This window comes from Halichoerus grypus, chromosome 4 (genome assembly GCF_964656455.1).
Source record: "Halichoerus grypus chromosome 4, mHalGry1.hap1.1, whole genome shotgun sequence".
In the NCBI taxonomy this organism is placed as follows: Eukaryota; Metazoa; Chordata; class Mammalia; order Carnivora; family Phocidae; genus Halichoerus; species Halichoerus grypus.
The window spans coordinates 115710844-115735965 of NC_135715.1; positions in this window are offsets into that span (position 1 = coordinate 115710844).

Here is a 25122-nt window from a genome sequence, read left to right on the forward strand (position 1 = left end):
GAAAAGACATTAGTTCTTGTCTTTCTTTCCTTCTCAACACTTGACTCTGAACTGAACTTAATAAAATATAATATATATGTAAACGTTTTAATGTAAAAACACAGAATAAACGTGAAGTGCAATTTTTGTGAATAAATGCTTGATGAAGGACTTAAAGATGCTGCTTAAAGAACATCTTGAGATTTTTCTAAACTGTGTGTGTAGCAGAAAATGTGAATTTTGAAAGAAAAAGATGACCTTGACTTAGTAAGAAAAATGAACACTTAGAAAAAAAAAGAAAAATGAATAATTTAAAATCCATGGTCTAAATTACATTCCATGAAAATGCCTCCCAATTTAATTTAGAATTACATTTTTTTTTAAAGAACAACTTCTACAATATTCAGAAGCCTGCATTTAAGACCTCTTCCTTCCTTCAAGCTTGGCCATGACATCGATCACACCATTTTCACTGCATTGTAAGTAGGTCGCAGCCACCATATAATGGAACCTTGGTCAGAGTTTTCTACCTAGACAAGGTATAGAAGCTCAACATTATGGCTTAGACTTCAAGAAATCCTGAATTATATATATTCTTAGGGTTCCAAGCCGTTCCTGGGTTCTATTTAAGGTCTACATCTTCTAATGAATAACCACTAAGATGGGGCTTAAAGAAACATTATATAAAGCTAAAAGAGAAATTAAGGTAAAATATCACCATAGTTCTTTAAAGAATTTGGGGACATGGTAAACACTCCTCAAGGCTAGAAATTTACACATGTTTACAGACTTAGATCAATCAAAAACTGATGATTTCTGGAAGATTGCCTATGAACTATAATGTATATTATATTATACATTTTTATATAATTATATACACATTTTATATAATTTATATAATTATATATACACTTTATATAATTATATATACATTTTTTCTATAATCAAAACAAGTGAGACTTGAATTACAAATCCATATGAAGTTTCGAATTTTCATTTTAAGACAGCCTTGCCTTTTTTTTTTTTTAGCCTGTTGTATTACCACTGCCCAACATATGATATTCTAGGAAACATTTCATTTTAAAGGGCTCCATTACAGTTAATGAAGATAAGTCCATATGGTGTAATATTGTAATGAATTTTCTGGTGGAAATTAATCAGATGTGTGAATGTGTGAATGCTAACATTTATTTACATCCCAGGCTAAATGTTCAAAGGAGTGTATGTTAAGCACACAATTAGAAGCAATGATGCATTAAATTGGCCTCACCAAGAAATAGTATTAATTTTAATAGTGCAATGGAAGCTCTTTGGAAAATCCAAGATAAGATTTTCTCTGCCCAGTTGCTTGTTTTTGAGACTCCTTGTCTGCCTAAGCCACTTCTTTATATAAAAATTGATGGAAAATTGAGGATAGAGAAGGAAAGTGCATTTTCCACATCCTATCATAAGGCTGTCTAATGTTCTCATTAACCTGTGGACTTTCTCCCAACTCCTTTTGATTTGCACTGTGCAAACAGTATCTAACAACTCCTTTTGCAAACAGTCAGTGACCTCCTCCTAACCAGAGAGGGAGTTCCTCACAGCTGGAAACCTGCCGTTACCATGTTCTTTTTTAAAGTGTTACTTTATGTAAAGTATAAAGAAACAACAACAGTCCTTCACCAGGGTTCTCCTATTGGAGGATAAGTTCTTAGTAGGGAGGAACCATAGAACCACAGAACCAGCTGGAGGGATTTCCTTCCCTGGTCAAGCACCAGGGATTAAGATTCTGGGATTATTTTAGATTTGTGCTCAGAATGTATTGGACTGTTTTTTAGTCATATCCTTAGATTAGAAGTATTTTATTGTTCTAATGTTTCCTTATAACACTATATAAACTAATAATAATGAAGTCTAACCATGTGTGAGCACTGGGATAGTGAATTGCATGGGTTGTCTAATTTAGTTCTCTCACAAATGCTATGCATGCATATATTCTATTTACACCTCTATTTTATAGAAGTGAAAAGTGGCGTTTGGAAGCTGAATAATTTAAACTCAACAGCTGGTGAGTGGCTACTGATCTTTGAACCAATGTTTGTCTAGACAGTGTACCAATTGGCCAATACTAAATGTTTTGAGGTAATTTTCATTATAATCTTTTAAAAACACTGGCTGATTAGGTCATAGTTCTTTTGTGATTTTGTGTAATGAATATCTTATTGAACCCCCCCAAAAAATTTCACACACACACAGTACAACAAGAAAGCTTGAATAGTGAAAATATTAATTGTTATACTGGACAGAGGAAATACATGATTGGATGAATATTTTGCAGCATTGTAAGTTTGCAAACTCTCTCTGAAGCAAAAAATCAGTAATTTATATATTCTGTATAAAGTTACTTCTTATGTAATGAGACCTCTGCATGAAACACAAATGCCCCTATTTCCCTAATGTTCTTGATAACCTGGAATGGAAAAGAAAACAGCAGTTGGTGAACACGGTAACAAGACTGATTTAGAGCACGCATTAGTTTAAAAGACACTTGCAAGTCAAAAGATGGTTTCAGGAAGCTCACAATTCTAGATGAACGCCATTTTGCTTTATGAAGAAATTCGTGTAAGAAAAGTAGCAAATTTCATGATTCCTGAAAATGTGAACTTGAGCTACACTTACAGCCTATGCCCACCCGGACTTTAGTTCTTGCAAAGGTTGTGGAAATTTCATGGCAATGAGGAAATTTTCGCTGCCACTGAGTATGCCACTGTAATATAAATGTGTAAGACTTACAGCCTCATCACTACCACCTCTCTCCTTATAAATTCTAGACCTGTCATCAATGGGACTGAGGTATGTGATCAGTATTAGCCCTTCTCTCCAAACAATTTGTTGTATAGGAAAAAGACAAGGCTGTATGAAACATGTAGACTTGTATTCTGAAAGCAGGATAGAAAAGAAAGGTAAATTTTGATTTTTTATTTTGACTCTGGCAAGAACTGAAGCTTTGAGGTCAGAAGTCCTCCATATAATTGTATGGCAAACTATTACAAACTGACTTGTTTTCAATCTCACACAGACTAATTTTACATCAACAGATATAAAATTTAAAACTAAAGGGGATTTGCCAAATAATCCCAGGATCTAATTTTATTTGTTCAGTAAATATTGTTCAACACCCACAGGTAAGAATTACCATGGAATTGGAGGTGAGGAAGTAAGTAAAATAAGTAAAATTTTCTCTTGCTTTATTTTACATATGAGATTTAAAAATTATATCCTCAAATCCATTTCTTGAAAGAAACACGCTATTATAAATTTATAAATATAGGGGCACCTGGGTGGATCAGTCGGTTAAGTGTCTGCCTTCGGCTCAGGTCATGATCTCAGGGTCCTGGGATTGAGCCCGCATTGGGCTTCCTGCTCAGCGGGGAGTCTGCTTCTCCCTCTTCCTCTGCCCCTCCCTTTGCTTGTGCTCTCTCTGTTTCTCTCTCTCAAATAAATAAATAAAATCTTTAAAAAGAATTTTTTTAAATAAATTTATAAATATAAAGGAATGGGGGGTACTTGGGTGGCTCAGTTGGTTAAGCATCCACTCTTGATTTCTACTCAGGTTATGATCTCAGGGTCATGAGATCAAGCCCCACATTGGTTCTGCACTGGGTGTGGAGCCTGCTTAAGATTCTCTCTCTCTCCCTCTGCCTCCACTCTCTCTCTAAAAATAAACAAACAAACAAATAAATAAATACATATGTGGCTCAGTCATTAAGCATCTGCCTTCTGCTCAGGTCATGATCTCAGGGTCCTGGGATTGAGCCCCACATCAGGCACCTTGCTCCGTGGGAAGCCTGCTTCTCTCTCTCCCACTCCCTCTGCTTGTGTTCCCTCTCTCGCTGTCTCTCTCTTTCTGTCAAATAAATAAATAAACTCTTTACAAAATAAATAAATAAATAAATATATTATAAATAAATTTATATATATATGTATATATCAAGGAGTGGTTAGCCATCTCTAAAATCAAATCAGAAAACTCATAGAATGCAATGGACCTCATAGGTCTTCAAGTCCATCCCTTGTTCCTAGGCATAATGCAAGTACATATGTTATTGTCGTGAATCTTCTTGAAAATTCATGCTTTCCTTTTGTCTCCCAAACTTGAAATGATTGTTTTCACTCTCTCATCTGCCTCTAGTTGACCTGGTAAAGAGGTGATTGCAATATTCCCTACCTGGAAAACATTTGAAGACATGTTGAAGAAAAGCTATCAGAGATAATTCAGGCACATTGGAATTCCATAATAATTGTGGGTGGTGGAAGAAGTCAGGTTTGGATATTAGATCTAGGATTGATTCCTTGTTTATTAACTCACATGAGCAAAGTTTCTAAAACTTTAAAACTCATCTCTGGGTTTCATCTCCAGAATCTCAGATTTAGTAGGTCCTAGTGGGGCCTGAGAATTTGCAATCATACCAAATTTCTAGGTAATGCCAATGATGTTGACATGTGTGTGGGTGCGGGGCACTTTGAGAACTTCTGCCACTGATCACCAGGTAATTTGTTTCAAGTAACTGAGTTTCAATTTCCTTGTCTCTAAAAGGGAGTATCATTATCTTTACAGTCTTTACTGTGAAGACAAATGCACTTAGCACAATCCCTAGAACAGAGTGCATGCTCAAAAAAAGTTTATCCCCTATCCTGTGTCGGTTTACGACCCTGAAATATTTAGGACCACCCACATGATCTGTATATGACAAAAATACAGGTGGAGATAAATATGAAGGTTTTATGTTTGTTTGCTTTTTATTTGATCATTGTGATGATTATTCCCAAGGTTTTTCCATTCCTCTAAAAAATAATCTTGATTACTCTCTTTATTCTGTTTTTTAATCCCTCACCATAAAAATGTGATCTAAAATTCATGTAAAAAACAAGATCTCTAATATAAGATCCAGATAACCACTATTTACAAATAGAATAGAATTTTTGACTTAATGATATCTTAGAGACCATCTGGTCAACCCGTTCATCTTAAAGGTGGAAAAACTTTTAAGTTTTTAAGTCACACATTATTTAGTGACTAGATCCCAAGTCACTCAGGTCAAGCCAGCCTGGTGCTGTGCACCACCTGCAGAAAAAACTTTCACATATATTTCTTAAAATTAGTATTATTTAATAATATGCTTATCAAATTATAAGTTGGCAGGAAGGAGAGGGAGCCTGACTTCAATATGCCAAAGTCTAAAATGACTGTATTTAGATTCCATAGGACCCTCCCATGGGGCAGGCATGGCGGGAACAGGTTAGTGGTCTTAATTACTGGAGGTGTTGGATTAGAAGTGGGGAACTCATCTGTGGTTGGCCTGGAAAACAAATCTGAGAGAGCATTTGAGGATGTGGATGGGAGGCAACATTCACTCTCATTAGGGCAGGGAGAGTGTGTCAGCCTCTTGTGGTAGGTGCTTACGTGTAGGCTCTTCCTTTGGACTACCATCATCATCACACCTTTTCTAAATTCCTGTTTGGCCTCTTCTTACCAAACAACAATTCGGTCTTCCTTCCAGACTGCAGGAAATGGTGTTTTGGTATCCACTACCTGCAGTGCTCAGACCCCAGTGGTGAGATCAGCAGGTGAGGACAGCAGGGGCATCTCGACAGGCTCAAATCCACAACCTTTTCTCAGCCTCAAGAGAAAGAGTAACGCTCTTCTTTACCATCATTTCATTTATCATTAGGAAAATTTTATCTATTTTGAGGGAGGAAAGCGTGGGGTCTCTTTTATGAACAATGTTGAGCTGTACTGTGAATTTCTCTCCAAACACTTCAGTGCGAAGCTGCCTTTGAAGTAAAGTTTTCTCTAAGAGTTAGAGATTTTCAGGGATTCCCAGCAACACCCCTATGCCAGATTTTCTTTTTTTATAGCACACTCTCTCTGCGATGGAGTTATTTTTCTCTCTTCTTATACCACTGGCAATTATGGTTGTTATGGCACAGAAAGGCAATGAGAGATAGGAATCTCAGATGTTGGAAGATAGGAAATCCCCCAAAGTTTCTACTTCCCCCTTTTGTTGGGGTCTTATTTAAACTATTTAATCTGTTATTAAAGCCATCTAAGAATGGAGCAGGTTCCCATCTGGAAATGTTGACCCCTACTGCCATCAAGGGAAAAAGATAAAGGGACTATTATGGACTGAATATTTATGTACCTTCAAAATTCACTTGTTGAAATCCTAACTCTCAAAGTGATGGTGTTTGGAGATGAGGCCTTTAGGAGATAATTAGATAAGGTCATGAGGGTGAGGTCATCATGATGGGACTAATGCCCCTGGGAGATCCCATGTCTCCATCTCTTCTCTCTACCATATAAGGATGCAGCAGTTAGAAGGCCCTCAGCACACAAGGAAGAGGGAACACTGAATCTCCCGGCATCGAGATTTTGACTTTCCCAGCCTCCAGAACTGTAAGAGATAAATGTTGGTTGTTTAAGCCACCCAGTCTTTGGTCATCATTATAGAAGCCCAAGCTGACTAAGACAGGAACTGAAGTTGAGAAACTTCAAGAAAACCAGTCTAAGAATCAACATTTTGTTTCCGTTAATGGCAGGTGACATACAGGAAATAAATTAATTTCGATTACAGGATGAAAGAGTACAGTTCACCATACAGAAAAGCCTGAGAGAAGCAAGGAAATGGTATCATAGCATTCATGAGAAGATGACCCTTGAGAAGAGGAAGGGCTCATGGACGAGATGCACACAGAAGAGATCTGCCTCTCAGGTGCCACCACCTTTCATTTCTTATCCTGGATGGGGCTGCACGAGTCCTTGCCTTACAACTACTGGCAACTGATACATATGTTTTTATAAACATTTTTGCATGTATGTTTTATTTCATAATATTTTTAGAGCCTTGTAAGAAATTAAATGGCTGTTAGACATTTAGAATTTCGGTCTGAAATCCTAAAGAATTTGATTGGTTTACAAAATAACATGTCTTTTATTAGCACATTTCTGCAATTTTTATGACCTTTGCTCTCTCACTTTGCCTTTCCCAACAGGCTGAATTTCCTGGGTGCTCTTTTGAGTATCTCACAATTATCATTTATTAAATTTTAGTCATTTGTTATGGGCCTAGGTTTTCAGGAACAACTATAAGAAGCAAAGAAAAAAGTGTGTAAGTATTTCATTTTGAAAATGAATATTGAAAAACAGCATTCAAGCTGGGTGGCAGTTGGATAACTCAAGTTTATATCAACCCAAAAATATGAAGGAAAAAAAAGGGAAGAAAGAAAGAGATGGAAGAAGAAAGGAGAGAAAAGATGAAGGGAATAAAACTATGTACGGAGTGCTCAATGCATGCTAGATGCTTTCAGAGTATTACATTTATTTCCCAAGGGCCGTGGGGGATGTTTTCTGTTTACAAAGGGGGAAAGAGACTCCAAGAGAATTTCTTATAGCCCTTCAATTCGATTGCTCCTAGATTATAGCTCTAATGTTGCCAGTTATTAGGAGGGAAAGAAAAAATGATGGAGTCCAGTTCTGGTGATATTGACAACTTTCCAAGTAAGATAGGCTTAAGTGTCCCTTCTCTCAAGTAATTCCAGGGGATTGGAAAAACTGTCGTTGCTTCCCTGTCAGTTCATTAGAAACAGGGATTGGGGACACCACAGAGTTTCCACACTTGTACTTTTCAAAGCAAATGGGCTTGCAGTAATAGAAGTATAAGTGAATGGATCTCGTCTGCAAAATCTGATCTGTCACCTGGGTCCAGAGAGAAGACAAAGTCACACCTTATTGGGGGATGGTGAAATAGACTTTTGAAATTACAAGAAATTGTATGATGTGTCATTAAATGCAATTTCTTTTTAAGAATTCTCTCATTGGTAATTATTCTTATTATGTAGGTGGACAGTCTCTTAATATAGATAAAGACCTTTTGCAGCTGCTCTCATCATAGGCCTCATGTTTAATATGCACTTTGTAATTAGCGTGAATGTAAAGCCCCACATTTGCAGTCAGCCTCCCTTTCTGTCAGATCGGTTTTTAATCTGGGCTGTGTTCAGCTGCGAAGGGCTGATAAGCATTTCTGAAATCTCGGTACACGACAAACAGCACTTTAATCTCGTCTTTCAATTTCCAGTGCACTCATTACACAAATTCAGCTCAAAGAACCTTGATGCATGAAAATTAGCCTTCCTGGATGTGGTACAATTTCTTTGAACCTTTTAAAAAATACTCTGATCCTCCAGGCCATTCGTCCCAGCAAAATGTAAGCAGCGGCTTACTTGCAAAATGGAGGAAATTTATCTCCAACGCCATGGAGACCAGAGTTGAGCTAAATGTTAGCTATTTGTTTTAATTGAAGATGAGGGAAATGATTTCTTCAATTTTAACCTAATTTTTAGAGAATAAACATCATTACATAGAGATCAATTATATTTCTATGTAGTACTTCCATATCCAGAACCCACAACTAGCCCAGCTGTCTGACAGAGCTTGCTCATTTAAACCTCAAGCCAATTAGCACCAATTTTCAATCAGTTATGTAAGTATTAACCTGTTCCTCTCTGTATGTAATCTGTCTGTGAGCTGGCTTGAAGGAGATGAAATTCTTAAAGTGTCAAATTGCTTTCCCTAATACACGCTTAGGTCTTTATTTGCATTACACCCTAGGCTCTGATTTCAAGCTTTCAAAGATAAAAATGTGTGAAACAGCTCTAGTCTCTAGAGATGGGTCTCAGGCTGGGGAGGGATGTGTGCTACTTGCTGAAAGATTCATTGGTGTAAAGACTGAGCCCATCTTAGAGGGAAGCAAGAATCAATTTTATCTGTCATTTGGCCACGCATCATATTCCTCAAACACAAATCAAAGCAAGTTGAGGAAAAAAGATTTCCAGTGTATTTAACCTTGTTTGGATGATCCAAAGTGAATCAAGCTTCTGAAATTCTCCAGTAAAAAAAGACAGGTTATTATGTGCCCATAAATTGCTTTAATGGAAACTACAAACATTTTTGGTGAGAAAGTCTTCAGGAATGACTTAAGAACTTTTCTCTAAGTTTACAGAAGAGTATTTTCACCCCCAAAACACAAAAACCCCATGTTGAGTAAGTTCTCCCAGTTGTGCTTTAGAGTCTCACTTCCCCATACCTCAGCCATACCCTGTCCAGAGGCCACCTGAAAAAGATGGGCAACCTTTGGGAAATTAACCTTGTTTTGTATTTAAGCAAAGGATTAAGCAAATCAAAAGCAAGGTGTCTCATAAAGACAAAAGAATAATATTTACAAAGATTGTTTTCCAGAGCTTTCTATGATATCCACTCAGGGGCTTTGCTAAATGTATAATGAAGAGGACAGTTTATTTAAGAGGAAGAAATATCAATTATCCTGAATACAACACAGAGATTTCAGAATGAAAAAAAAATGGATGAGGTGGGCATATTTTCTTTATTTCCAGAGATACAGAGTTTGGAACATCACTACTTCTGCACAGATAAACTCAGGATTCTGACTTTGCTGACACAGGATTCTGAGCCTGGAACAACAGGGAAGGGCAGAAGGGAAGTTTGGAGAAGACTGGTTTGATAAAACCACTATAATTTTCTGTTTTCAAATCTTGTTGGGCTTTGTTCTTTTAGAGGACTGATTTGAGGACTCTACCCAAAAGCAAGTTGCAAGAGACAGGTTTCCAGGGGGGTTGCTAAGTGAACACTTGTATTTAAATTACAATATCTGTCACATTCGTCTAGCCTTGTATGCAGAACTCTAAGCAGGGAGGGGAAGTAGATTTCATTTCTATAATGTCACTGGAGGCAAACAATAGAATTTTTCACATGGTAGAATTTACTTTTTGTGATTGTAAAATTCTCTTTTAAAAATTATAATGCTGGAAGCAACTGTAAAACAAAAGGACTGAGCTGCCTCGTAGAGTATAGCACCCTTCTCGGGACCCTAAAACCAGAAAAGGACGTAAATCCCCAGGCATCCATACTTCCTCATCAAAGAACTTCCAATGATTTGGCATTAGCATTGTGTCTACTGTGTGGACATATTGGGACACTTGTGTTCACCCCACAGGCCGGACCAGAGCCATCTGTTCAAGGCTTCCATAATGACCCATGTGGATGGCTCATGAGGGTTCCAAAATGACCCAGAGCTCGCTCGAGAGAGCAGCCTGGACTGTCATGGTCCATGGGTGTGTGATCCATGGGTTCTACTCTCAGGTACTAGGTGTCAATTTGATGTGATTAACAACTTATTGATTGGAGTATCACCTGCTTCATTATTACATTTATTTATTTACTTAAGAAACATGACTTGAGTATTCTTTCGGTTTTAGGAAGTGCACTTAAGAGAGTTGGACGGTAGGCTGAGGAGAGAATGGGGGCATATTTCTCACCTTGTTTCTTCTTCTCAGGCAGAAGAACCACTTAAGGCTCAAATAGTCAAAAAGCCTTTGGTGTTGGTGTCTCTGGGAAAACTACATCTCTCCACCCTAGAACACCCTCTTGTCTAATAAACTTCAGGTCACTGACACTTGATTATTTTGTGTTCTGTTTATTTACTATGTCTTAATTGTTTTTTCATCTGCTAGGAAGGAGGTAATAAATATTTCCTAAGGAAATCTAGAGGAGCCCTCTCAGGCCTGCGAGACCACTTTATTAATTCAACAATGCTGAACTGAACTCTGAACTTAGATACAAAGAAGCCCAAATGCCTATCCCTCAAGGACCTAGGAATTTAGAGGGACAAATAGAAAAATAAATATTTAATACAGTTGGGTTGTGTATAATAATAACACAGCACTTTCTCAGAGTGGATCCCACAGTCTTTCCGATCTATCTCTGAGGTCTGTGAATCTTGGCATTGGACAGATCATTTAATACTTGCATTTCAGTTCTGCCACTCCCTCATCATGTCATCACAAGCAAGATGTTTTAGCTCCTGAGCCTTAGTGTCCTCTCTGTAAAATGGGGATGTCAGTTGCCAATTTTGTTGTGGAAATTAAATGGAAAAAGATGTGCAATTAATTGATGTCCTACTGTGCAAGGTGTCTTGTGTGCCTGATTTCAGTTGTACATCATTAGAAGTACTTCTCACTATAGCACAAAAACAGCCCAGTATATAAAGGCAAGTGCTATGATAACTTATTTACGACAAAGGGGAAATAGAGAGCTAACTAGTGCATACCACTGGAAAAATACACCTAACACTAATTTATTCTCTTTTCTTAGGAATGCCAAATTTCTTCTTAGGAATTTCTCCCACACTAATCCAAATTAAACACACTCCACTCTAAATTTAAAAAGATAGTCTAGCTCAAAAACATTTCCCAAACACTGCAAGGAATGACTCAATACCCTGTTTTTAATAGAAGACTCACTATATGTTTTTTATTAGTCATTCAATTGAGACTATTTTTCTATTACTACATTTATAATAAAGACATATAGTGGTTTATTCCCAGATGTTTGCACCAGTTTTTGAAGAAAAGATTTGAATTTGGCAAATAAAATCTTACCTAGTTTCAAATGATAGCTTAAGCAATGAGTTGGTTGTTGGAATTAATGTGAAAAACACAGCAACCCAAGTAACTATGGTTCCTGTTGAAGGACAAGCAAAGGAAATGGGACGTGAAGCTGAAGTTGAGTGTGAACTTGACTCTCTGGGCCCCTTGGGGGTGTCCCTAAGTTCAGATATAGCCATCAGGAGTAAGTGTGGCTTCTCTACCAAGAAGGGCCACACTGCTGCTAATTCACCTCTAAAATACATTATATAGGCACCACTTTTCAAGAGCAATAAACAGCGCATCAAAGAATGCTTCTTTGTGCAGAACTGAACAAGCAGGAGGTTAAAGTTGTTATTGTGAATTGAAAAAGTCCATATTTCTTCAATTCTAAGATGTCTTCCATTTTAAGACATACCGAATATTTGATAGCAGCCTCTCTGGGAAAAAAACAACCAAACAAAAACAAAAACAAAACATACAGAAACAATGAATCATGGAACACTACATCAAAAACTAATGATGTAATGTATGGTGATTAACATAACATAATAAAACAAAACAAAACAAAACAAAACAAAAAACACAAACAAAAAAACCCGAACACTCAAAAAAGCCAAAAACCAAAAACCCACACACTTCAACAAGAAACACAGATTATTTTGAGTACCAAAACTATCATAGATTCATCCATACAACTGCATGACACCTTAATCTTCACTCTCACAGTTAACATTGATCCCAAGCTTTCTACCTTCAGAGCTGAGAGATCCTTCTAAGTCACTTTTCAACCCTGGCAGTCCTGCTGAGTATCATGTGAAGTTTTTTTTTACGTTGAATCTGTTTTGGACCGCCCATACCCTTCCCTCAGCTCTAAATGCATAGTCTCAGGTTCCTGCCTATAAGGCTTAAGCCTCACATCCCCCACCTACATCATTTCCCACTTATTCTCAAGCTCAGTCCATTCTCTATCTCTCTGACCATTTAAAAAATGTACTACAGAGTTTAGTTCTTAATTGGGTGACATCTTGTGTTCTTAATGTTTTTATGGGATAACATATATAATGATTTTTTTTTTAAAGACCCTATTCATTTATTTGAGAGAGAGAGACTGAGAGAGAGAGCACATGAGAGGGGGGAGGGTTGGGAGGGTCAGAGGGAGAAGCAGACTCCCCGCCGAGCAGGGAGCCCGATGTGGGACTCGATCCAGGGACTCCAGGATCATGACCTGAGCCAAAGGCAGTCGCTTAACCAACTGAGCCACCCAGGCGCCCTATGGGATAGCATATATAAAAATGCTTTCAAATCTCTAAAATGCTTCATAAATATTTATTCTTCTTGTTTAAATATGTACTTCTTCTCCATCCTCCTCTCACCATCCAAACTGAAGTTCTTGTGGAGCCTACTCTGTCTTCTGTCACCTTTATGCGCCACACAGCATTCAGCAGACTTCTAGCCCACACAACACATACGTGGTAGTTGGTATATATACCATACTTGGTGTATTTTTTACTTACAGCAAAAGGCTTAACAGGAAGGTGACTAACAGGTTGGCATTACAATTTAACAAGTAGGTGATGGTGGTTCGCCCAGGAAATAATTCTGACATACTTAGTGGCCTGTCCCCACACCTGATCTGCCTCAGTTTATCCATATGAAAGAAGAGGAGAAAAACAAAATAACTATCATTTCGTGATTGTTAGGATTTATTCATATCATTGGCAGAATGGGTCCTGGCTAGGCTCTGCAGTCCGCATGTACGCTTTGCTGTTGCACTCACATAAGAAGACCGTATGAGTTTAAATACTTTGCAGATTTCTCCTCTCCCACATTTCCTGTGAGCATTTCTGTTCTCTGCCTTTTGCTTACAATTAAAAACTAATTCTCAGAAAATTGCAGGATTAGTCAGCAGTATTGACAGAAGAAGAAGAAAAAATAGACAAGAAAGAGGCGTCTCAACATAATGTGGATAAATGGGCCCAATTTTATCCCTGAAAACTAGTTCAAGAAACATTGGAACTCTATCCTTCACCTTCCAAAATTCTTTCCTCCTCCTGGAAACAGTAAACATTCTGTAAAATTTGTCTCCAATTCAATACTGCCATAGGAGAAACTGTCCTAATTTTTTTAATTATATATAATTTTATATATATTATAATATATATACCTTTTTAAAAAAAATTTATTATGTTATGTTAATCACCATACATTACATCATTAGTTTTTTTTTTTTTTAAGATTTTATTTATTTGACAGAGAGAGCACAAGCAGAGGGAGAGAGACGGAGAAGCAGGCTCCCTGCTGAGCAAGGAGCCCGATGTGGGACTCGATCCCAGAAACCTGGGATCATGACCCAGGCCGAAGGCAGCCGCTTAACCGACTGAGCCACCCAGGTGTCCCACATCATTAGTTTTTGATGTAGTGTTCCATGATTCATTGTTTGCGTATAACACCCAGTGCTCCATTCAGTACGTGCGCTCTTGAATACCCATCACCAGGCTAACACATCCCCCCAATCCCTCCCCTCTAGAACCCTCAGTTTGTTTGTCAGAGTCCATAGTCTCTCATGGTTCGTCTCCCCCTCAGATTTCCCCCCCTTCATTTTTCCCTTCCTACTATCTTCTTCTTTTTTTTTTAACATATAATGTATTATTTGTTTCAGAGGTACAGGTCTGTGATTCATCAGTCTTACACAATTCACAGCGCTCACCATAGCACATACCCTTCCCAATGTGATCATTTCTATAGTTTGTTATATATATATCTTACTATAATACAGACACAGTTAATTTCATGATTGTATTTACTGCCACTACTTTTCTATGGTCATTCTTAGTAGGTGGTTGCTATTTTTATCTGAATCCTCTCAGAATACTGTGTTTCTTTTCTTCTAACATATCTTGAGCAATAACAGCATATCTTATAGGATATGTTGTCTGACACCATCTTTACCCATCGGCTCCTCTAACTGTAGGTGAAAGAATGCAAATCAGAAATGCTTTGTGCATCATATATACTTTAAGCAGAATGGGAGTAGAAGAGGTCAAAGCAATCATGTTGTCACCTACTAGTCAGTTATGTATTTATTCAATATCTGCCACATGACTCATGTTGTCATGATGTAAACAGTAAGATTGTACAGAGTTGAACTGAGTTATCTATGACATCTAGCATCTCTTAAATTTACTAAGAATGTTTCATTTTATTCATTCATCTATTTAGTTTACCTTCATTTATTATACAGATAAACATTGTCTAAAGATCTCACTTATATATGTTAGGACATTTTAATATTGGCTCCTAAAGACTGCTGTAACATAAAACCACTTCTTTTTATCTGAAATCACACACACACACAGAATATAATTACCATCTCTGGTTTAGCGAGCCGTACTCGGGTACAAAAGACACAACTACAGAGGTTAGATTCCAGTGTGAACAATTAAGGCTGTCAATATCCATAACCAAATATTCATTGAGTACATACTACAAGTTAGCTACTAGTTCAGATTTCAGGAAACAAAGAAAAATCTCTGCTTCCGAAAAGTTTGTATTCATATATGAGGAGGTAGATAATGGGAAAATAAAATAAAATGAAATATTTAAAAAATGTACTCCATGGTAATGTTTAAGTGCTACAATAAAATAATGTAAAAGAGAAAAAGTGGTTAGGGAGTAAGGGGGTTACAGTGGTTCTTATTTAGCCATGTTGGTCTGAGAAAGTTTCTCTGAGTAGGTAACATTTAAGCTAATACTTGAATATGGAGAACTGACAGTCATGCGCTGGGGAATAATTACTCAAAGCTGCTAGGCTGAGAAGTAATAGACATGTGATATAGTACAGGGGGATGGGCGTGAGAGGTAGGCAAGTGCCAGATCATGTAGTGTCTGGTAGATCCTGCTAAAAAAAAAACCAAATTTTTTAATCACTCTCTCTAAAATGAGGTGGAAAGACTATGGTCAGGAAAACTGTTACCCAAGGCCAGATTGGAGATGACATTTTTGACTCTACTTGTAGCAGTAGAGTTCAGATTAAAAATAGTTACTGTTGGTAGAACAACAGGTTATATTGGTGAATTAGATGTGGAATGAAAAGTGACAAATTAAAGATAGGATCTTGACCCTAGAGCTAGATGTATAATATTACCATTTACTTAAATGTTGAAGACTTGGTAAACTAAAGATTCTGGGGTTTGTGTTGGGGTGAGGTGATGGGGAACCAATGGCTCTTTGTTGGCTATATTAAGTTTTTGGTGACTACTGGACTTCGAACAGATGATGTCAAGGAGGCAGTTCAATGTAAGTCTGGTGTTCATCAAAGAAGTCAGAACTGGAAATACTCATCTGATTATTTGCAAATCCATGAGACTAGATTAGATTGCTTAGAGGGTGAGTGTAGTAATAGAAGAAGAGATGTATGGGGACATAAATGGTTAGACAGGTGGGAAAGATATTGCAGTTGCAGGAAATCACTGCTTTCTCTAAGCCCAGAGAACATGTTAAAGAAAAACATGCTAAGAGTTGCCAAAAACCATGTAAGAGGAAGACAAAAACTAACCGATGGTTTTAACAGGATGTGGGTCATTGGAAACCTCAACAATTTGAGTCACATTGCTGGATGCTTGATTTGGATTGGGGTAAGAGAACAGGAGGTAAAGAAGTAGAAACAGCAAGTATATAGAGAACCTTGCTAGGAGTCTTGCTATGGAAGGAAGTAGAGAAATGTGGTAATGGTTTGGAGCGAAGGTAGTTTTTTGTGTGTTTTAGGTGATATTAGATTCACGGTGGTGAGAATGATCGAAAAAGTAAGGAGAAAGGAATGATACTAATGAAAAAAGGGAATCCTGGCAAAGCAAAGACCAAGAGAAGTCATGAGGCAAAGGAATCCAGAGCTTCAGTGGAGGGTTTATTGTGGGTAAGAACAGGGTCACCTCATCTGTTGTCATGGAAGGAAAGGCACAGCCAATGAGTACTAGTATGAAAATGGGCTGACTTGGTAGCAGCTCAATAGCAAATTGTAATGGTGTGCTCTCTCAAATACAGCAATTAATTCTTTTGTAAATAATTGCTAGCTGTAGATGTTCTTTATTAAAGGTCCAATAAAGTAGCTTTAGAGGAGAATAGAAAAATAGTAACGAAAATAATCTCTATTTTCTCTGATAAATATATATATAATTATATAATATATAAATATACGAAATATACGTATATAATTTAAATTTTCCCATTGAAACTACCTTTATCAAATAAACTGGTGAAGAAAAATTCAAAATAGAAAGTAAAGAAAGAAGAATTCATCTATTTGAAAAATATATGAAAATGATACCAAATAATGTTGATCTTAACAAGAACTTCCTTTGTTGTCAGCAGACACATTTTCAAGGCTTTCACATTTTAATATTTTTAAAAAAATAGGGCAACTGTCAATTTGAATTACTCCATCCTGCTTTGCATAATAATTTACATATTTATCCACCAAGCATGCTCTGATAAAGGACAATATCCCATGAGAGATGAAAAGGCTTGATTCTTGAATCATACTTTTGCATTCTTGAATAGCAAACCCTCTTTTTCAGTAGCAAAATTGTAGTATTGAGAAAGACAATGGGCTAGGTTGGTGCTTTGTAGTTAATTTTTTACTGTGAAATTCTATTATATAAAATTGCTTGAAGCAATTCTTGTCAACACTGCCCCAGTTAAACAGTTTTTTTGTTTTTTTAACCATGAAAAATAATTCTTCCTAAAACAGGATGATCACAAGAAAGCTTTTATCAGCTTCCAACAAGAAAAGCCAAACCAATGCTGAAAGAGAGAATTATTTGTTCACTGTTTTCATTTACTGGTAATTTATAAGTGTTTACTGATACCCTTCACTTAACAAATAAAGACTTTGGTCTATAGACTTCAGTCTTCTGCTTTGAGTTGCTCAGGGTTTTGAGAACTCTTCCTGAGGTTTTAGTCTTACCTCAATCAAACAAAAAGTTGTCTAGATATGACCTAAAGTCTCATACCTCTCTTGCTTTTCTGCCTTTCTGTGAGGGAGGCATATCCCGACACTGGGATAAGCTCACATTCAAACTGCTCTATAATACACTCCCTGGTGTGTAGGCTCTTTGTGTCACTTCATCAATTTCTCCAAGCATGGCACATTATAAAAGGCCACACGGAACCCTGAGAAGATGATCACATGTATGCCAGAGATCTTTGACATCCAAAACTTGGACATGACATTAAGAGTTGGAAACACTTAAAGGATTCCTATGACATTAAGTGAAATGCCACTGCTAACCTTTGCATTGATGGTTGAATGCCAACTCCAATTGTCCCAGTGGAGGGCCCACTGAGAACTGCCCCATTGACATCAGCTTCCACTGCTCATCCTTCTTTCCTCCATAACCTGATTCTTGCTCTACCACAAGATAACCAATCAGTTTGCATTCTCACAGGGCTCAGGTGTCCTCTTTTAATCGATCATGAATTGAGTGCTTTCCGAAGAACATTCCATAGAGTTGTAAAGTTCATGGACAGGTCTCAGGGTCATTGCTGGCAAGTATTTCTTCAGTGTAACTGGGAGCACTCCAGTCCAGTCTGATTTTTCCTTTTCAAACAGAGCATCTCCATTTCTCTGTATTTTGTAATTTTAGAGTTCTTCCACAAGCTTTCTTTTGAGAAAATATCCTGCTTTGGAAAAAAGAAAGGCTAGAAAATCACAGAAGTTATCCGTATTAATAGAAGTGTAGAAATTTTCACAATGACATTCTCGAGAAAATGCCTTAACCTTACGGATCTAAGAGAGTGGAAGTGAAGGATGGACATTTACGGTCAGTTAGTTTTTATGTGATCTTAAATTACATGGACAGCCAGCCTGCCCGGCTTAGAGGTAGGAAGGCAAACGTTGCTGACGCAGTAGCAACAAGGAAAGCATTTTCTCTGTTATCTTAGAAAATATCTAACATTTTCCTCCCTTCCCACTTCTTTGTGTCCCTGTTTGTTTTTTGCAGTCTTTGCTTTAATACAGTGCCCTGGGTACAAATGGGAATTTGTATTTTCCTTAAAAAAACATAAAACACGGTTAAATAAGAGCTCGTTTACAATGTCCCTCAATTCACCTAGTGAGTCACAAATAGAAACTATAGATGGTGCTTCAGTCACTGAACACCCATGGCATTAATCAGAAAAGAAAACCATCATGTGCAAAGTCGTTTTTTTTTCTTATAATGTAGTAGAATCACAAGTTCGATGCTGTCATATGGCAAAGTGGAACTTTTGCTCCAGGCCCACCTTTTCCAATCCGTCCTAGTGACTAGGCAGTAATGCTATGAATGAGCTGAAAACATACACAGAACTTTCCTCACATTCAGGGCACTTTTTTGTTTAACTTTTTTCTCTTTCAGGAATTCTTGTCATATTTAATTAAACCAGATATTTGCCTTATAACATTTTGCTAGATGGTCAGGGAGTTACTCTTTTTGTTTGGGCGAGAGAGATGAGAGTGTGGTGTGAGTTTCCCAGTTCACTCCCACCCTACTTCCGGGGACAGCTTAGCTGATGATTCTGTAAATCATCTTAAAGCAGCATTCTGGGTGAAAGTTTTGGCTTTTATATAGAAAAAAGAGTTTCTATCCCTTGTGACCTCACAGTCCACGAGCTCCACGATCTCACTTTCCGTTAGGATGAGAGGCATAGAAGCATCTCGTCCGACTTGGCTAATCACCATGTAGACAGGAAGAGTGAACCTTGCTGCCTGCTGGTGCTGCAAGGGCGTGAAGGCTGGTTTTCTCTGATGTGGCACTCACACAGTCGGGAATGTGTGCAAAACGAAGGAAATTATCCAATGGCTGTAATTATAGTGACTCATTGACACAAATGCTGAGAGGCAGATGTGGCATAAATAATGAGCGAACACAAAAAAGACTCTTTATTATCAAACCCAGCCTTCACTTCTCATCACACAGGAAGCAGCCAAGGCCCCAGAGGCCAATGGTAAGCACGCCTGTTTCTCCCAAGGCTCCTTGATTATTCCCCCACAGGGAGAACTGAGTGGTGGTTATCAGAACCCTGACCTATCAGAGTAAAGCAAAAAAGCAAACATGAGCCATCCTCTAAGATTACAAACTGTGTCATATTAAAATGAAAACAGCCATATGGATGAAATAAACAGGGCATGTTGAGAAAATGTGCCGAAGCCACAGGGCACGTTTCAAAGAATGACTCCAACGAAAGTTGGGTTGAGCCATGAGGAGACAGTAACAAAACAATTCCCTCAGCAGCATAGATAGCAGCCACCATGGGTCTCTCAATCTCAGGGATCTCCTCTGTAAAATGAGACAACTAGTAGCCCTTACCTTGCAAAGAGAATTTTCTTAATTTTGTTTTCAGAATGTTATTGCTAGTGTATTGAAATAGAATTGATTTTTGTATATCGATCTTATGTTCTGCAATTTTGCTGAACTTGTTTACTAGCTCTTACAGTTTTTGGGGTTTTTTTTTTTTTTTGGAGAAGGTGTAGATTCTTGAGGACTTCATGTCATCTGCAAATAGGAATAGATTTACCTTTTCCCAATCTAGAAATTTAGTACAATACTAAATAGAAGTGTTAAAACTGGATATCCTTATCTTGTTCCTGATCTGAAGGGGAAAACATTTAGCGTTTCACAATTTAGTATAATGTTAGCTGTGGGTTTTTCATAGATGGCCTTTCTTAGGTTGTGATAGTATTTTTAAGGCCACATTCTAGGAGTCACTCCTGGGCGAGAGTAGCTTATTGTTCAGTCAGGATTTTGTCAGATGTTCTGTTTAAGTATGTTGTGTTGGTGAAGCTTCTGCCTTGTGGTGACTTGGGGGATGACTTGGGGGATGCTTTTAAGTGGGCCTCATATCCTTCTCTCATTGACCTTGAATAGGGGCAGCCTAGTGCCCGGGCACAGCCTACAGGGCTGTCCGTGATCCTAGAAAGGTTGTTCCTGACTGTGTCTTCACCTGGCTCCCTCTGTTAAACTTCTGCTTGCTCTGACATTTTGCATTTATCAGATCAACTAACCTTTAAATTTTTCTCCACAAAAATCTCCATTGTTTTAGACAATGACCTTAAGAATGGAATTCTGGTTTTATCCCAAATAAAGTCATTCCCTAAAGGCAAAGCTGTGAAACTCTGCCCTTATGGCCTGACTTCTTCCTCTTGTATAGAAATCTGGCATCAATTTCCTGGAGCTGGAAATGGAGATTGGTTTTTCAAGAGTGACATCCTGCTTTGTGATTGGGCATGGAAGGGGGTGGCAGCCCTTGGTTATATTGGTTTGCCTTAGGCATGGAACTTCCATCCTATGAGGGAGTCAGGACAGGGGCAATCAGGAGCCCAGTATTCTCCAGTCAGCCATGCCTGGGATAGATAGATCTACAAGTCAGGGCTGGGTAGGGCAAGAGAAACCTGGTCCAGTTGGCTGTGCTTGTCAGGAATAGAGCTCCTGCAATGGGAGTGAAGGGTGCGGGGTGGGGGAGGAGAAATATCAGCAGTTTGCCCCTCCCATGGTGAAACTATAGCCCTACACTAGGAGCTGGAGGGAGAAGGAGCCTCTCTCTCTTGACCACACTGTCTAGAGTAGGAGCTCTGTCTTATTTCTTCCCTATCACAGAGCTGGTGTGTGTGTGGTGGGGGGGAGGTTGTTGGAGGGTAACGGAGTGAATTACATCTCAAATACCATGGATTCTTGCTGTTCTAAGGTTTAGTAGATTTTTCTTGAATGAATATTTCTCCATATGCTGTATGCCCTTAGGAAAATTTCTCGAGACTTTTAATGATTTCATTTTTTTAACTTTCATCAGTTAAATTGTTATTTTGCTGGGAGAGAGTTTACAGGGAGTCCTATCCCTGATTTGCATTTGACCATGTTTTCTTGAGTGGGAAAGAAAAGGGAAGGATTTATAGTTCCCTCCCTATAATCATACATGGGCATATATCACTGGAGTTAGCATGCAATATCAATGTATGATATTTGTTAACAGATTTAGGACTTCTAAGATAAACAACAGGGAGTTATTAAAGGTTCCAAACAAAGCAAGGACATTATTTTAACCACCATGAATGGGGCAGTTCTTGTAACTGCCACAGGAATATGAATGTGATAGTGGTAAGATTGGGAACAGGTAATACATTAAGAGGCTACCAAAATTGAATCAAATATCATATCAGCTCTCTGCCTGCAGCTTGCCCAGGAGGCACAGCTATTAACAAATGTGTCCATAAAAACCTATATTATAACGATGACATTTGAATGGAAAAGGAAGGGTGAGGAGAAGATATTAAGGAGGAAAATTCTATAGGTTAGACAATGGATCAAATGAGGAAGGGGAAGAAAGGTAAAGAATCAAAGGGTACATTTAGTTCCTAAGGCAACCAGCCTGGTTGCTATTTAAACGGTAAGAAATAGGTACTTGAGACAAAGACTCTGGTTTGCAGGAAAGCTAGTGTATTTGGATATTAGCTTTTATGAGGATAAAATGCCACTGCTTCATAAAGAAGGTCTAGATCCATCAGGTAATTGCCCATTCACATTTAGATTTTAGGAGAGCCATTATTGATAATAAAGCTGTGAGTGTGGGTTGGATTACTGAAATAGAATGTACGGGCAGAAGTGGGTCAGGAACTTCCTGGAAGGCCTGCACAGAAAGAAACAGTGGAAAGAAAGGAGTGAAGGAAACACAAAGGAGTGGTCAGCAGGAAGGAATAAAGACAACAGGACCATCTCCATTACCCTTGCAACTCAATTAACTGTATCTTGATACATTCTTTAGCTTATCAATCCTTCTACAGATCTTTTAAAACTCTTGCCCAAAGTCAGTTTGGTACAGGACAGAGCCAATGACTTCATCATTGCATTATTTCACGTGAAAATATTTTATTGCTTCTATAAGATCCTTCTGGTGATCTACTGCTATGCCTCTAATTATGAAATAAAATACAGCATTGATTCACTGGGAAACTCCCAGTCTGCTTCCCTGCTGTATGTTTCTATATGTGTATTCCTATGGACGTATTGAAAGCAGGGATGCCTACACCTTTGCCTAAAGTTCAAAGAATTTTCAGTTTCAATGAAAGGATACATTGAGCTTAATTATCAGGATATTTGCCTAAATGAGTTAATTTACTTTGGCACCCAAGATGTATTCTCAACTCTACTTTCTATTGCTTTGTGTTTTAGCTACCCATTTTTTTCTCTTACCTTCCTTCATCTGCTGATGTATCAGGTCCTACAGGTCCTACCAGTTCAGCACAGGTTACTCTAAAGATGAGAGTATCATCACATTTCAGAACTGGAATTGACAATAACAGTGACTGATATTTAGGAAGCACTTAGTATTATACCAGATGCTATATGAGGGGTTTTAATATATCAAGTCTTTTGATCTTCATATACATACTCTGGGGTAGGTAGAGTTATTTTCCCCATGTCACACATAAGACTTAGAACTGAAGCAAATGGAGATGGAGTGACTTGTTCAGACTTACATAGCCAGTCCATGTGGCAGAAACAGGATTCAGGTCGCAGAGTCTGACTCCAGAGCTAGACTCAGCCCTTTCATGATGCATCAAAATCTGTAATTATCAGAATCAACATTTTTTCTTATCGATTTCATTAGATCTGTATTTAAAAAATCAAAGAATATATCCTAACTTTCTCAGATCTTAAGTTGTTGGAAATTAAAATACAAACCAGATACTATTCCACTGAAAAGTTACTTCTAGCAACTTACAGATGATTGAAACCTACAGGTTCAACAAATATGAACCTAATAGACAATATAACCTGAGAACTATACCAGAAAGGGTAGTTTACAGATGGGTTTAAAAAATAGTGTCATCTTAAATGCAAGCTGATCTTTAATTAATGCCATTCTCTCTCTCTCTCATAAAACAGTTTTCACTCTTTATATTCCCTTTCCTCTTCTCTGAACTCTTTCACTGGTTGTTTAATCCCAATAGAACTGGTCTCGGAGCCTCAACTGTTCAGCCAGTCCAACACTTAAATAAATATTGTTGGGCTCAAAAGGCAAAGCTGTTGATGTAAGGGATACCCGTACATTACTCAGAGTATTATTCTATGCAGAATGATGGACAAGATGCCATTCGAATATCTCATCCCATTGACATTTCAGACAGCAGTCCCACAAGCACAGATGGGGCCAAAGGCCTCAGGACTTTTCATAAGAAAGGAACACGTGCACTCCGATGTTCAAGTTTGATAGATATCCTAATTTAAATTAAACACTGGGTTCAAGCTCCAGTTAAAGACCCAGCTGGTAACTGTAAGACTGGAAGTGGTATTAGAAAAACTTGTTAGGTTTTTAAATGGCATTACAGCTGCCAGTTGAAAAGAAACAGTCATGCCCATTCACATGTTTAATCCAGGAAAGCATATATTGGAATAAGTGTTAATTGTTAGTGAGGGAAAAAAAAATATGTCTGTAGCACTTACAATTAGCACTAAAGTCTGGTTCTTTGGCCCAAGTTAGTCAGTTGCTACAATAAACCTTTATGTATTTTTGTTGTGGAGACTTGGCCAAAATGCTGTTTTACCTCTTGTGTGCTCTTTGGCTTTGTGAACAAGAAATGTACCAAGATAAACCTTGAATGTGTTTAAACTCAATCCTTCAACTCAGAGCAAACAAGTTTCAAGCAGCAAACCTGGTAAAATGAAATATTGTTTATGGGAAAATGGATTTAAATACATTAACCCATTCCATGGCAGGATGGAAACCCTTCCTAGAACTGTGACCTAGAAATTATACAAGCAGGTTAAATGTGAGAACAGCCTACCTTTCCATGGGTTAAGCTGAGAGAATGCATATTTGTCTCTCTTCTCCTTGTCCATTACTATAAGATTGCCTAAGATGGGGAGGAGGAATAGAGAGGACATTGGCATCATTTTTAAGCCAATTTCTGTATTGGGAGCAGAATGCTACTAGGTGGCCCTAAATTCCAGGCCCATGAAACAAACTTTATACTTTCCCAATCTTTCTCTCACTGTAGCAAGATACCCCAATATAGCAAGTAAAACAAGTGTAATTCATTTTAATCTATAAGAAGGCCCTTCAAGAGCCTCTCCCTGGAAATCTGAGGAAGAATTAAACCCATTCATGGGAGTCAAGTATTTAACTAGGTTGTAAAAATACTATTTACTAGTGTGCTCCTAGAAAGAGTCTATGAACATTTGGGACCCTAACTAAAAGTATGAGATAAAAGTTTTGCCTTTTGGGAACTACCTACATTTGTAGCAGTTTTCTAAATATTTCCATCCACAGGAATCTGCCTTTAATTTTTGAGTTGGGAAAAAACAACACAACAAAAACAGAACACTGAAGCCAGAAATTCAATCACAGGTGGATACATTGTGCCCAGACATCTTATAAAAGTTACTGCAGAGCTGAAAGATAAAAGCAGAACTGAAGGAGGAACCAGTATTATCATTTAATGGAACATGGAAGGGCAGGACTGGGTACCCGATAGGTACATAATAACTATTTGCTAATTGGTTCATTGGCTGATTAAATTCTTAGAGAGTCAGGGAATTTGAAAATGATGCTTAAATCCTCCTTTAGAAACTCTATTTTGCTTATCTGGACACAATTTATATTAAAAAGAGTGAACATAATTCTGAAATATCA